The sequence below is a fragment of the Cydia splendana genome, chromosome 7 (genome assembly GCF_910591565.1).
Source record: "Cydia splendana chromosome 7, ilCydSple1.2, whole genome shotgun sequence".
NCBI lineage: Eukaryota > Metazoa > Arthropoda > Insecta > Lepidoptera > Tortricidae > Cydia > Cydia splendana.
In genome coordinates this window covers 13,566,335-13,581,196 of record NC_085966.1, presented here as the reverse complement: position 1 = coordinate 13,581,196, position 14,862 = coordinate 13,566,335, and the positions used below count along the sequence as shown (strand labels likewise).

General features: G+C 36.8%; 1 protein-coding gene across 4 annotated transcripts in view; it reads right to left on the bottom strand.

Moving 5' to 3' along the window:
- Nucleotides 1-11,259, bottom strand: part of LOC134792213 (uncharacterized) — a 37,455-nt gene extending 26,196 nt beyond the window's left edge. The window contains exons 1-2 of one of the 4 annotated variants that reach the window (XM_063763461.1): nucleotides 11,160-11,211; nucleotides 8,868-8,979 (exon numbers count right to left, since the gene is read on the bottom strand). The gene's annotated coding sequence lies outside the window, so the exon portion shown is untranslated. Of the gene's footprint in view, nucleotides 1-8,867; nucleotides 9,057-11,152 lie in introns of those variants that run through there. The other 3 variants (XM_063763460.1, XM_063763462.1, XM_063763463.1) reach the window with 3 other exon arrangements.
- Between the last annotated feature and the right edge of the window lie 3,603 nt (nucleotides 11,260-14,862).

The following is a 14,862-nucleotide window of genomic DNA, read 5'->3' as shown; positions in this document are numbered from 1 at the left end:
GTAAGAGTGTGCGACTTTCAATCCGGAGATTGTGGGTTCAAACCCTGGTTCGTACCAATAAGATTTTCGGAACTTATGTTACCAGAAGTTCGGTACGATATATCATTTGATGTTTACCCGTCGCTTTTCGATGAAAGAAAACATCGTAATAAACCGGACTAATCATAATAAGGCCTAGTTGCCCCCTGGGTTGGAATGGAAGGTATGACGGCAGTCCCCTTAAAACTAGTGTCTACGTCAATCCTTGGGATTAATTGCCAACCCCAGCGCTCCCATGAGCCGTGGCTAAAACCCGGGACAGATGGAAGGAAGTCAAGGGTAGGTACTGGTATAGTATTATGGCTCGGTTTCAAACTCCAGTTGATTCAGATTCATTGTCAGCTACTGCCATAGACAGTAGACAAGACGGCGCCGGTCGCCGCTGTAAAGGCTGCGTTCAGCTTAATTATGGTAGGGCCGTGTCGTACGGCTGCGATCGTGACCCGAACCTGACCGTGGTCAGTATGCTGAAACGAGACCATTTCGTGATAAACTTTAACTATTACCTATTTTATGTATACTTACTTGTAGTTTTTTGTTATAATTTTGTCTGTAATTTTAGTTTTAAGTTTATCACGAAAAAAATATTTCATTCTGATTCAATAAAAGAGTAGGTATATTGAATACCAATGAAAGACGACTAGATTAATTTAAAAAATCCAGTCCCAATTTAAATCTACTGAATCGTATTTACTTATACTATGAGTTAATACAGACCACTTCAAACTAATATTATTATGTTCATTATAAAAATCGTTACTTCTAAAAGTGGATAGCCATTATGGAAGAAGTGGTGGACGGCTAAAGGAATATCTAAAATATCAGATGAAACGGAATATTAATGATTACGTCAAGCGTGAATTTAAATGATGTCTGATGTATATTTGAGATTGAATATTTCATGCTTCGTATGTATAGTAATATTAAATTATGTTGCGTAGAATTAACGCGATTAGCTGCTGAAGCTTGGATCTACGTATTATGTCTACATACTTTAAAATACGTATATGAATTATACCTACTTACTACAGTGGAATAAACTCATTTATTGTATAATAAGTGTTATAAAATGAATATAAAACTAAAATTAACTACAACTAGGTAATAACTAAAGCTAAAAAAATTAAAAATACCTATCAAAATGCAATGTCATGGTTTTGTTTTGTATCAGAATTGGGTATTTTTAACTAGATTACTTATACATCTTACAACCGGTTTATAGTATTTCTAGCGTATCGAGCATTTGTGTGTATTTTACATTCTCGTTGTTTTCTTATCTTTGTTATTAATCGTTATATAATGTAACTCAATGGGTGACTGTTATTGGCCTTATTTTTATGTAAGCATTAATATGTCTTAGTTATATTTACGGCTGTTGTTATCCTGAATACCAATAAAATAAAATAAATAAATACAAAAATTTGCGCCCTTGGTAAGATGCCCATCACGCAGGCACTTACTACAGTTGTGATGTGACGCACTAAGTACTTGTATTTATTTATATTTTTTTACAGGAGTAAATATTTGAATTGGTTTGTAAAAAACTTGTGAAATCTAAGAATTTGATATACCTAATTACCTACATGAGTAAACAATTGGTCTTATAAGTGTAAAATGGACGAATCGAATTAAATCACTGTGAAAATGTTTTAATTACTGGCTTTTACCAAAATACTTTAAGCGACAGCAATATCCGGTAACGCAGAGTCGCCGAGGCGAATGGAAACCCGGAAAATTTTACGCTGTGGCGCAATTGAGTTACTGGTCGAACGCCTGGCACTGACAAGCTCTCCAGAACACTTGTTGGTATTCTAGTAGTAGATTAATATATAGTCAATCTTTGTATTGCACCAACTGGTAACGGCCTAAACAAGGTATAGACGCGGTGGTTGGTCGTCAGCTCGATGGGGTGACATTCGGAAGATCTCTGTTTACTTCTAGATAAGCTTAACTCATGTTGTACATGGTGAAGAATCCGGCTTCAAAGAAAAGTTATCGCACTGATGGGTTACTCGATATGTTTTAATACGAGTCTAATGGCCAACCATATGAATACATTGTTCAGCTTGTGCACTATGAATGAGTTAGGTACTAGGCCTTTTGCAATCAAGTTAATACGGTATTCAAATCGATATTAAGTTTCGCTCGAGGACTACGAAGCGCGTTTCAAATCGAATTCAAAGAAATGATGCACCGGCGGGATTTGCGGTAATCCGCCGCCGTTCGTGCACTTTACGGCGACATTCGCAATATACCCCGTGTTATTGCTTCCTTCAGCTCAAGTATGTGCCTGGGATTTAGTGCCTACTCATATAAACGAATAAACTTTAATTTGCCGAATTAAAAACTGAATTTCTACTAAAACGAAAAGCAAGCTGACGTGTTCACTTATTGAGTTATCCACTACCACACTACACAGCATTTGAAAATGGTTTTAAATGTCCCGTCGAGAACTTCTATAAGTATGCGAAGGAACCTTGTCAATACTGAACTGAACTTTTCATATTTATATATATATAAGTACCTAAAGTATATTGTAAAGATGAATTTCTCAAAGTAAATATTATCTTCATTCTATGTAAGTAAACACAGTTCATATTTCGTGGACTTTAGTAATAGTTGTGGCTGGTATAAATTCTCGTAAAACTTCACGTTGTGTATCATAGGTACTAAAATATTTATCTTCGTGATAAGTTTCATCTTTATTATAGTTACTGCGATAATGATGGGGCGCAAATAAAACAAATTTTAGCCTACAAATAATTATGTCATCAGATAATCCACCTATTAACAACACCAGAGCGAACTTGTAGGTACCTACCTACCTATATATTGTTTGAACAGCTCGAAGCCTTCCCGCACCGCGGCTAATCAGAATAAGTCGCCCGTTAAATATCTCAAGTCGAAGCAAGCCGGAAATTATTACAATTTATTTCGAGTTCCGTACCCGATAACAATTTCCGTACAATCATTTTCTAGCGATAGCGGTTTATGTCGTGTAATGTGTAATAACGGAAGTTTCAGACTTGAGACATCACGGCTTCATTTGACGCGCTCAAACATAGGTATTTAGCATAAAGTTAATATTTGACAGAGGGAATGCCACTTAAAACAAATTGTGACACTGCAATGGCGGACGGTTTGAAAGGGTGCGTGTAGACGAGTGATACCAATGGTGAAATAATTATTTTCAGATGAAATCAGTTGATGTTTTTTTTAATTTATACTTTTAACTTGAAACCTCTGGTTTTAAACAAAAAATAAATATACATAACAAACAAACGTTAACTATCAAGCATCATTCATGTAAGCGTCTTTAATCTCCTTATTATCGGGAAATTACCATACCGACCTAGTTTGAAATGCACAATCAATAATTTAGCCATTTACCTTAATTATCTTTAAATACATAATGATTTAATAAGAAGGTCATCAATTACCCTACTTTCGGGAAATTACCCTATTCAACTTACTCGTCACAATCCTGTTTCGCATTTATAAACAATAAAATATCATGATTTTACGTAGGTACTATACCGTGATAATTGATAAAATTACCTATGAAAAGTTATTCCGTCACTTTTTTCTTTCGGTACAATTCTTGCAGGATTTAACTACGCATTTAACTATGCCGGCGCATATTTTACATTTTTCTTGGACAAATTTACTTCACTGACGTTTCGACCCGTCTGACGGCAAACTGGTGGATGAGGGCATAGCAGTGGGCATAGAGATACAATAGCTGTCAATGTGTGTGTGCCACGCGTAAATACTAGGAAACTGGTGAATGATGGAATCACGGTTGTGTTTTAGCGAAACTACGTCCGTAGTATTCTAGGTCCATGGTATTTAGAGTATTTCAGCGGCTGAAATAGTTAAGCCGCTTCTTTATAAAATATGAGCGCTCTATCTTCGCCGATGTTTATGCACGCTAAACAAACTTACAGTAAAGTAGAGTATATTTATAATTAGCCACGTCATTTTCATGAGTCACGGTTAAACAGATTACTCTTGGTACGTAGCTTAATATGAATAATTTCTAAGCGTTCCTTGGCGTCTTCTGTTGTGTGTGAAATAATGTATGCTATTGGATGTTGCATTAATTTGTTCCAGTAATGTTGTTTAAAATGTAATATTGAACTATGACGGGTTGACGGGTCGGTGTATCCTTTTATAAAGTCGAATTCTATGTTATTAGCTATACATAGGTATCTACGTTATAAATAACAGATGAAAAACAAATATAAAGAATATTTTGAATTTTGACACTTAAACAAAAAGTTCTTAGAAAGGCGAAAATGATGTAGATTTTTATTTGTGTTTTTTTTTTAACTTTCTCAGCATCTAAGCAGCCACTTCCTCTATGACAAATAGTAATAGAAATTCTCCTTAAGCTCACTTATTTGCAGTACCTTCACGGTAGTCAGTAAGTCAGTAACTACACAGCTGTCTTAACAACTATAGATCATTAATTCATTAATGATAATTGCTACGGTCTACCTCTTATTAAATTGAATTAATTAAAATTAGATTACTAGAATGAAGTCGGCAAAATTGGGACGGCGCCCGGCGGGTAATCGGAATATACAGGTTTATTTTGAAAATATGGCTTAATAGAACTTACATAATATATCTAGATTTCAAACAGGGGTTTATATACGCGGATTATTTAGACAAGACATTTAATTCTAATGTTTAAATAATACATGCTAAGTTATTTGGGTATTATTAAGTTATTATATTTACAAATTACTGTCTCCAACCGCCTGTAAAACAAGGCAGAAAAGTATCGCTAAAAGTATTCGTAAATACTCCAAAAAATATATTACAAGCTGACAATAAACGTGTACCTACCTGAGCTTGAGCAGTTCAGTGTTCATTTAGTGTATTCATGTAGGTAATAAAACCTAGGGTTTTAGGACTTTGTAGTACTTTATAAATAGTAAAGATATAATTTAAAAAATCTAACATTTCTTTGCACCTGTGAATATTGTGGCCATTTACTCTTACATTCTATTGTATTCCAGTAAAGTAGATACCTACTTGCGCGTGATGAATGAAAACATAAAATATTGAAATATAATTTTTTTAAAGAATTTTACTTAGCAATTCAAAATAATAGGTATGAGTTTATTTTTAAAGGTTGTATATTAAAACATATAACTGGTACTGGTATACTGGTGGTGGTTGGTGTGTACTGGTGGGTACTGCTAAAAATGCACCTAGCGGGAAAACAAAAGTTACAGGCAAATGTTACAATGTCACATTGACAAATATACGTTTATTTCGTTATACCTGATATGTTCGAATAATAATCGATTATTCATTTAAAAATCTAATAAAAATAATAATTTCTTGAAACTATTTTTAAATAAATAGACGCAAACGTCTCAATGTTTCAACATTCTGGAGAACGCACAAAAACGTGTACCTAACTTACCTACTACCTACCTAAGAATGTGTTATTCTTGAAGCTAAAGTTTGGTACTACTTATGACTATAACTAGCAAGTAAACTTTATCAATGCCCAACAACGTTGCAGTGTCACTCGACTAGTCTGAAAGGCTCCCACTAGGCCTCGCAAACAAGTTGCACTGCATTGAATAGCTAGTGGCATAACAGAGTGCAAACTTTGTCTGCACGGCTGTAGGCATATTTTTGATTCGATAGCTATGTCACATCAGCTTACTTCGCTTTTCAATGTTGTGTTATGTGTGAAACGTATTTTTGCTGCCGTAGTAGGTAGTTTGTTTTTATTTATTATTGCTGTTCTCATTTATGATGCTATCGTAAGATATACACATTTAGTACGATTATTACATGTCCGATACAACAAATAAATTTTAACTTAATTCGAAGGATAGGGCTCGATTCGATTTCTCGAAAATGGTTGTACCGGTATGAAAAATTAAAATTGTGATTTTTGTGTCAGGTCCCATTGTCTTCTGATGATGGGAGATGATGTGATACTGCAAAAATCGAGGAAACTTCTTAAATATTACCAGGCGCACTCTAACCTCATTTCGGTAATTTTGTATACTAATTTCGTGCATTTGCTCTCAAAAGGCAAACTACAACCGTTTAGTGTATTGGAACTTGGAACTGCCAATAAAAACAATTAAATGATGACATTTTATTAAAGGTTAATGAATTCATTAAAATCATCAAGTCGGCGAGGATTAAGTATCGAAAATAATTACTTTTTTTAAGCAGGTACTACATACGCGCAATATGGCTTCCGGAAGGCGCGCAGTACCACAGGTAACCTACTGCGTCTCATGGTTAATATAGTGCCGGCAGTGGATGCAGGAGACCAGGTGGACGTGGCGTACTTCGACTTCCGGAAGGCATTTGATACCGTCGACCTTGATGTCTTACTCGTGAAATTGGCAAACGCGGGTTTCACTCCGCATACTCTCACTTTCTTTGCCAGCTATATGAGTAACAGGCGCCAGTATGTGGACTGTGCAGGTCACGTGTCAGAACCATATTTCACGAGGTCTGGCGTAAGTCAGGGGAGCAATTTGGGTCCCTTAGAGTTCATTTTAATGATAAATGACCTTCCTGACGTTGTTAGAGACTCCATTTGTCTACTCTTTGCTGATGACCTCAAGCTTGTCTGCAGAATCAATGACAGCTCTGACTGTATTAAATTACAAGAGGACATACATCGAGTGGTTAAATGGAGTAAAACGTACAAGCTACATTTCAACGCGGCAAAGTGCGCCATACTCTCATTCACCAGATCTCGGAATCCTATTTGCTACCAATATGTGTTAGAAGAGACACCGATGCAGCGTGTGGAAGAAGTGAAGGACTTAGGGGTGTTGCTGAAGTCCGACCTTACCTTTCGAGACCATATTGTTTCAGTATGTAAAAGGGCTTTCCGAAATCTGGGGTTTGTGATGAGACAGGCTCATGCGTTTACTAACATCAATGCGATACGTGTATTGTACGAGGCAATTGTCAGGAGCCATCTAGAGGGTAATGCGGCCATCTGGAGTCCACACGAGTCGAAATATCGGCTAATGTTGGAAAGAATTCAAAATAAATTTATTAGGTTTATATATTTAAAATTATACGGAGTATACCCTTTTTATCCATTAATGTATCCTACATTGTTCGTGTTAGGAATGGTAGGATACAATAAACTTGAAGTTAGAAGGGAACTGGGGCTAGCTTCATATATATTTAAGTTGGTACGAGGGAAGTTGTGCAATCCTGGAGTCCTGGCAGAGGTGCGTTTGAACGTACCAGACCGGTATGTGTGGCGGCGGCGGCGGCCGAGCCTGCTGGCCGAGCCGCGCGCTCGAACGCAACTCCTTCGCCAGGCCCCCTTTACGCGCGCAATTCGGACCCTTAATCGAGTAGCGATCGAGTTAGATTTGTTTTTTTGTTCTTTGAACGAATTCACAAAGGCCACGTTATATGTATTGTGTTACTGTAATTTGTAACAATGTACCTATGTTGTTTAGTTTCTTTTGTGTTAAAATTCCATACTGTCGAATTAGGATAGCCTGTAAAGATGGTTGTGTGTATGTTAAATAAATAAAAAAAAAAAAAAATAATAAAAAAAAAAAAAAATTCCCACTCCTAGTCACCTAGTCTATTATAAAAAAAAAGTTTAAAGTTTATGTTGCGTAGGTAATTAAACTCTCCATTCATCTCTTGTTCACATGTTTTTAGAATAATTCAAATTTTGTTTTATGCTGGATATTATTTTTAAGACTACCTGCTCCGCATTGTGTTTTTATTGTTCTTAATGATGTAACGTATTTTATTTCTAAATTTAAGGATTAAGTTTAAAAAGGGTCCACTGAAAATCAGCTTCGTTGCACTATGTGCTCCGACACAAGCTGAGTGGAATCCTCTTTGAATCAACAAGTTACAAAACCATGTCTTATAGGTATTTAGTATCTGTTAATCTTAAGATTGTTGTGTCAAATAAATTCTATTCTTTTCATTTTCAAATATCGTAACAAAAGTTACCAAGTTATAAAAGTTATTAAGTCTAAAAATATTAGTTACTAGTCACTGACAGTGTCAAAACTGACATTGACATAACGTCTACGTAATTTACTTTCTATACATCTCGCTTGCTATATGCTAGTACGAGCAAGATGCATAGAATATAAGTTACGTTCTCGGTAACGTTTATGTCAGTGCCAAACTCGTGGGAGCCACACTACTCTTACCACTACATGACAAAGAATTTGTCACGAACTTTTTTTTCTTAATAAAGTACTTAGGTAGTAGACAATTTGAGCAAGTTTATAATAGGTACCTATTCACGCGGCGCATTAATTTCAGTGATTGCGATGGATGTGAAAACTGACCTCAAGCGATAAATTTAAATGATATGGACGCTCCATTTAACCAATAATGGAATCCACTTTAATGTATTTGTCAATTAATAATAAATTAGTAGTTATGTTTAAACTGTAACTAACTACACAAATTAGTTACTTTCGACTACTGATAGTTTTGTTTTTTTATTTGCACCTGGAGTACCTATATTTAGTGCTATAGCTACCGTTTGCGAAAATCTGTAATATTTAGAAGTACCTTAACACAATATACAGAAGTATGCATGGCGTCTTGCGAAGTGGCAATTATATACACTAAGCGCCACATACACTATACCACTAACCCGGGGTTAACCGGTTCAACCTGGAGTTACCACAGATTGAACTGGTAACCATGGTAACTTCAGGTTCAACCGGTTAACCCCGGGTTAGTGATTGGTGCAAGGTGCCCTTAAAGTAATCTACTCTGAAAAAATATTCAACATTGCCGAAGAAAGTTTTTATATATAACATTAGACTTACTGGTTACTTTTATTCCAAAGGCTTAATATTATTTCCACACTTGTTTTAAATATCCATGTCCGCGTTATACACGGACGGCACACCGGACTGCTTCTGCGCAGCCTTTACTGCACTACATGAAAAAACGAGCTAATTCAGAAGAGTTGTTTGTAAACTAGTGTGTAATCGCGATTCGCCTCGCCACGGCCACTACGGTTCAGTAAACACGTCATAAACATCTGCGACGAGCATAGGAGTGGGTGATCTAACACATAATAGGATTAAGACTCATTTGCAGGCAAGTGTAGTTATACGTAGGTATATAGTGGAAGAGGATGACATAAATATGACAGCTACAATTCGGTTCCTTGAAAATGCAGGCAAATCTAGACAGCAACATACTTACGATGTGAATTTTAAGACTGGTTAAACTCTGCTTTCAAAATACGTAGTACTAATGCTGCCTGAATTGATTCAAATGAAATCTGGTAGCATTTAGACTTTAAGTACCTATAAAAGAATAAAATTAACATAATTGGATAGAAAATTGTTGAACATTGTACCCTTGTTATAAAAAATGATAATTATTTAAGTCGTGAGACAACGGTACGGCAACAAAGGTAACTTTTATCTTTTGAACTGGAACTGAAAAAAAACCCGAACGAGATATTGAAAAAAGTATTAGACTTTGATATATGTATTTCAAAGAAATCCAAATTAGACATTTAAGAAATATTACAAAAAGAATGCCATTAAAATTATATTCCTGTCCTCCCGAAACCTTTTAAAGCTATGATGTTGTACGCGAGGCACTGAAGAGAGTAATTTAAATTTAATGCAAATATCTTCTGATTTTCCACCAAATACTTATGGCGAGGGATGAAAGGAGAAAATTCGCTTTAGAATCAATGAACTTTTTGGTTTTGATTAAATTATGAAAAGGAAGTATTAAAACCCTTTAATGAAATTAGCATTTATATATTTTGTGATCGAGTTATAGCTTTCTAAATCAGTTCGTTAGACATTAATTAAAAGTAAATAAATTCATTCAGGTACTTTTGCGATCTGCGTAGCACAGCATCTCTATCAAGTTATTTTTCAATAAATGTCGTTTACTTTTGATTTAATCTTGCCAACCGATCCACCAATAGATGCAGGTTTTAAATTTGAATGTAACGTCGACGCGTCCATATCATGAATGCTTGTACGAGTAAAGAAATCAGTTGAAACAATTCTTCCGCTTGTATTAATTAAGAAGTTACAAGCTCTTATGAAACGGTCTTTATTTTATAAGCTTACAAGTTTATGTGTGTACGGAAGGAATTTAATTTCAGTACCATTTCGTACCTTGTCGCAGTGACAATAGTATGAGGTCCCTAGCGACTTTCATATTGATTGTCACTGTGACAAGGTAAAAATTGGTACAGACATTAAATTCTTTGGCTGTACAGTCACCTGCAATAAAACCCGAACAGACGCTACGCAAACGCTTACGCTTCACGCTTCGAAGGCCGCAAAAATATGTGACATGCTCTTATGGCTCTACAAATAAGATCGTGTCAGATACTTTTGCGGCCTTCGTTGTGTAACATATTATTGCAGCTGACTGTACGTAGCCAATGACTAGATGTTCGACTGATGTTGGGGGTCCGTGATACCGCTGAGAGTAATTAATATCTAAGTCTAGACTAGCTAATGAAGTTCATTAATTATCTACAGGGAATATTATAGCTATCCCAATACTTGAAGTATTTAAACGGCGAAGTTACAAAACAGTGTAGGTACTTACAAAGAGATAGGACACTCATTAAGGAAAGTTGTAAATGAGGACCTGACAGTAATGTAACTAGTGATGGACAGACTAATTATTCTTAAGTAAAAGAGATAGATATCGAAATAAGAGAAACGACGGAGCAGATCAAAGTTCTACGTACAACCATGCAACATTTATTGAAAAGTAATCTTTATTTCAAAACAGATACTAACGGGATACATATTGCGCAAAGTATTCCTAGAAATACGCCATCTAGAAATAGAGCGCGTCCAACTTTCAAGAAGTATCCGGTAAACAATGAAGAGTTCTGGAAACTTTAGTAACTTAAACATCGTTGTACTAGCTTATAAAAAAATGTTTAAAAAAATCTATAGTTACGCCGGCCAATGAGCAATGAACTGTTAACAGATTATCAAGCGGTTAGTGGGTGATGGACGTATGCACCGCGCAATATGTATCCACGTGAAGGTCGCGGAGGCTGTGGCCGGGAGGGGCGGGTCAGGGCGGAGGGGTAGGTTTGCATGCGAAATACCGCGTACCGGGGCGGAGCGCGCGGCGTGCGCTCGGGTCGGCGGGCGAGCAGTGACTGCCGCCGCGCGCGCCGCGGCCGCGCCGCAGCCTCCCGGACGCCGGCCGCCCGCCCAATCGCTCGCCCTATTCCCTTCGAGATCGAAATGGCATCGAGTGAGTTGGTTACTCAAGTTAATGATCACATTAAACTGACGTGTGCCGGAAGGTCTGGGGCTTTGCGTTAATTTGCGCGAAACCTCGTCACGCGCATAACCACCCGTCCTCTTAAGAGGCTGTATTATTACTGGCTTCCTAAACCTTTCTTTTTCTTAGGACTATGAAATGTTCATTCATCTGGCAGCTGTATAGATAACTCGAAAAAAATACTTGCTCGCTCTAGTACAAGCAACAAGTCAAAATAAGCTTTAGTTTCCCTCCCGCTACCCGTGGCAATTTATTTAGCAGTGGTAATTAGATGAATTCATGTCCACCGTGCACACGGCATATTCGACAATATTCATAGTATTCATACTCGCATCACGGCCACTCTACGAGTCTCATTCACTTCATTACCAGACCGCATGTCACTTCCTGTATATTCAACAAGTATTTTTGGAAATCTGTAATAATAGCCTATGTGATCAATGTGATCATGCATTTTTTTACTAAGTAAATGGCAATTTATATTAAGTCCAAATTAAGAAATAGTCCGATTTTAGTACTTACTGAACCTCTCGCGGAATGCACGTTGAAAGCGTCGAGATGAAATAGTATTCCATTCATAAGGTACAAAATTTTGGTTTTTACAAGCTTTTATTTAACTTGCAATATTTGTTTGTAACGTGTCTGTTCGGGTCAAATCCAGCAAGCTAAATTAAACCGACTACTCCAGAACATAAATATGATGTTAACTATGTTTGGTCTTAGTGTTCTGTAGACTCCTGTACTTTGCATACCTACCCTTAGATTTTTTAGGTACGACACCGTATTTTAATGAAACCGCCATTTTTAACCTAAAATCTAGTGAGATTACTACACTAAGTTTGTGTTGCGTCAAAATCTCATCACCTCCCGTACTGCCGATGCCGAGTTAATCTTATGGAGGTTGCACGCGGCAAAAACTTTTCCATGTATGCTTACCGTTTATTACTCCGTTTAATTAGTACTTTATTTCGTAGAGGGGTAAGTGACCAGCCGGCCTAGCCAAGATTACAATCGCTATCGCTTCGACAACGAAAAGCATTATGTCTCTCCACCACTCTTCCATATTAGTGTGACAGTGACAGTTGCGTTTCGATCGCTACGGAGCGTAAGCGATTAGCATCTTGGCTACGCGGCCGGATTCAGTTACAAAAAATAAATAAATGAAGACACATTTTCTTGATTAAATGAATGTCTCGTCGTGGTTGGTAAGGAATTTGTAATTAGATTCTATCCGTGGCAATGCGCATTAGTGCGAAACCTAGCCTGACGTAAGTTAGTTATGTGATATTATTGATGACTATGTTAATTGTATCTTAGATATTAAAAATTAAGTTAGGTTTTACTAACCTGAGAGATCATAATATCTAGATTAAAGTAAAATTGACCCATTTTGAATTTGTAACGTGTTGTTAGTAAGCACTTTCTTGAAATTTCTTTGTAGTATTATATAGGTATCTAGTAGTAGTAGGCACTGTAAGTACTTTAATTATTTGCTTTTCTTCATAGATTTCTAAGGCATGTCACGACCACAACTGCGTTTGATTATTCATATTTGAATGCATTCGAAAGTGTATTTAACACATTCACTGCCAGCAACCAGCTAGGCGGGTTCTCTGTTCGTAGGCCCTTCATACGGTTTTTTTCCGTATATTTACGGCTACGCTCGTAGCGCGTAGCTTGCGCTGACACTGAACGGAAACTTGTATATGTATATGCACTCAAAATATGCTTCATGGATATACTTTTGAAAAATAAAAGTTTTTAATTTATCAAAAACATCTAGACTAAATTTTAGAATTAGGTACCCATTACCCATCCAACACCTATTAGTATAAACTGATTTTTTTATCTAGTCAGGGCGCATTCGGAAAACATATTCAGAGAAGTACGAAACAAAAATAAATAACTAGGTATCTAAATACCTACTACTCTTGTCTTGTCAGCTTTTCTACATTGGTTTCGATGCTGCCAGTGTACGCGGCAAATAGCGCAGAATAAGGTCGCCTGATTGAAATCCACCCTGTCAATACCAAATGCCATAAACCTGAGAGTTTATTGCCTCATGGGATTTAAGAATTCGGTACGCAGCGGTTGTGCTTAATGGACTGAAAGTAACAAAATATACCTAATCCTTTACTTTGGTTCATAGAAGGTGTTCAATTATTGTTTCAAAATATGTCAGGCAAGCCGGTCCGACGCGGGTTTTATGGATCCTCGCCGCGGTGTACAGCAGCTTAAGAGTCCGACTCGACTGAAGACTTGCTTATTTTAAAATGAAAATTAGGTAGAAGTTTTTGAGAAACATATTTTTTTACATTATTAATTCGCAAGGGACGTTCATAAGCGAACCTTAATAAAGCACTGAGCGCGTGTGCGGAATCCGGACGAATTATTAGGCGAGCAAAGAAAATGAAGGCGGCTGTCGCGCAGAAAATAACGCGGGAATGATATCATCTCTGAGTTATAGTGTAGTTCGAGACGTGATCCGAAAGTAGGCCGACTTTTCCGTTGATATCATCTGAGATAAACCTTTTTCTCAATATAATCCCTGCAAGTACAGACCCTGTTGTCTAGCTCAGAAGACTCAAAATATAATTACAGATTTGGCAAATTTGTTTGTTTGAAATAATTTCGACCATTGAAGCCGCGCAAATCGGACGAAAATGTACGAGCTCCATGGCTATTCAAGCCGAGCAGAGGAATTTTCCCGCAAAATAACTTGCGAAAAGTGTCGTTCGTTAATATGACAGCGGACTCGGTTATTCTAAGGTAATGATCCCTTCGGTGATATTTTGTCAAGCGGGCGGAAAGTTAACACCGCTGAGAAAAGGTTGGATACTTGATACAATATTTGTAAGCCATTTCATCCTGGCAAAAAAAGATACGATCTTTTGTAACTTTTACCCAAATATGTTCGTTATGTTTTGTCCCTATTGTTGGTACCTGTGTCTTTGATATTGCGTAACTGAGTCTGTTTCTGGGTGTTTGAAGGTCTTAATTTTTGGTGCATAATTTTTTATCTGTTGATTTTGTAACTGCTGTATTAAAAGAGGACAAACCAAATAATTATTTAATTGAAGATTTATACAGCATCGTTGTACAATCAACATCAGGTGGGCTGGACGCTTGTATGCGCCATCGTGATATAATAAAATGTCGCATTGATATTTTTAATGTAAGAGAAGGAGGAGGATATGACGACAGAAAACACACTGCCTAAACCGTTGATAGAAGAGCCTTGAAAGACTAAGATAGGATGTTTTGAAATTTAACTCCTAACTTCTATACGGACGAGGGGTCCGATTCGGATTTTGAAATAGACATCTATTAGATATCTTTTAGACATCACCAAGATACGATAACGATATGTTTAAGATCTAACCTGTTAAATATGACATTTGTGCGATTCTGGAGATACTCTTGAACGATTTCCTCAGGATATGACTTAGAGATCCAATTCACATCTAATAGATATCTTACGCTATCTAACGTAAAAGTGACATTGGTTGCCCGAATTGCGCTGCTAAA